Raw genomic sequence first — 888 nt, forward strand, 5'->3', positions numbered from 1 at the left:
TATCGTTTCTGGGATGATCAGAGTCGGAAGATCATAAGGAGCAGGAACGTGGGCTTCAATGAGAATGTTATGTACAAGAACAAGTCCAGTATAGTTTCTGAAACAACACTGAAGGAATCTAAGTTGGTAAAGTTTGATGATTTACCAGAGGTCACAATGCAGGACAGAGATGCAGGTGACGAGGAGAGTGGATCTGGGGCATCCACTCCTATTGTTCCACAGACAGTTTCATAGCAGTCTACCCCTACAGTTGCGGTTCGCAGATCAGAAAGGGTCAGACGTTCTCCACAGCGTTATTCTGCGACTATGAACTACATTCTGCTGACAGATGGTGGAGAACCTCAAAGTTATGAAGAAATCTTGCAAGATGAAAATTCGAGCAAGCGGGAGCTAGCCATGAAGAAGGAGATGAATTCTCTGCTTGAAAATCAGACTTGGAGTTAGCAGATCTTCCAACAGGGAAGAAGGCATTACACAATAAGTGGGTGTACCGGGTGAAGACTGAGCATGATGGCAGTAAGAGGTACAAGACTAGACTTGTTGTAAAGGGTTTTCAGCAGAAGCACAGTATTGATTATTTCGAGATTTTCTCTCCTGTGGTGAAGCTTACAACCATTAGAATGATATTGTCTATAGTGGCTTCTGAAGATCTCTTCCTTGAGCAGTTAGATGTGAAGACAGCTTTTCTTCATGGGGATCTTGAAGAAGACATCTACATGCACCAACCTGAAGGGTTCGTGGTACAAGGAAAGCAAGAGTCAGTTTGCAGATTGAAGAAGAGTTTGTATGGCCTGAAGCAAGCTCCTAGACAGTGGTACACGAAATTTGATAATTTTATCCACAGTGCAGGGTACAGCAGATGTCAGACAGATCACTGTTGCTATGTCA

At 43.5% G+C, this 888-nt stretch overlaps 1 protein-coding gene across 1 annotated transcript in view; it reads right to left on the reverse strand.

Annotated features, from left to right (window-relative positions):
- LOC110030720 (protein ORANGE-LIKE, chloroplastic-like) overlaps positions 1 to 888 on the reverse strand; it is a 25,509-nt gene that overhangs the window by 10,945 nt on the left and 13,676 nt on the right. The gene's annotated exons all lie outside the window — the stretch shown is intronic.

This window comes from Phalaenopsis equestris, unplaced genomic scaffold (assembly GCF_001263595.1).
Source record: "Phalaenopsis equestris unplaced genomic scaffold, ASM126359v1 Scaffold000754, whole genome shotgun sequence".
Classification (NCBI taxonomy): Eukaryota; Viridiplantae; Streptophyta; class Magnoliopsida; order Asparagales; family Orchidaceae; genus Phalaenopsis; species Phalaenopsis equestris.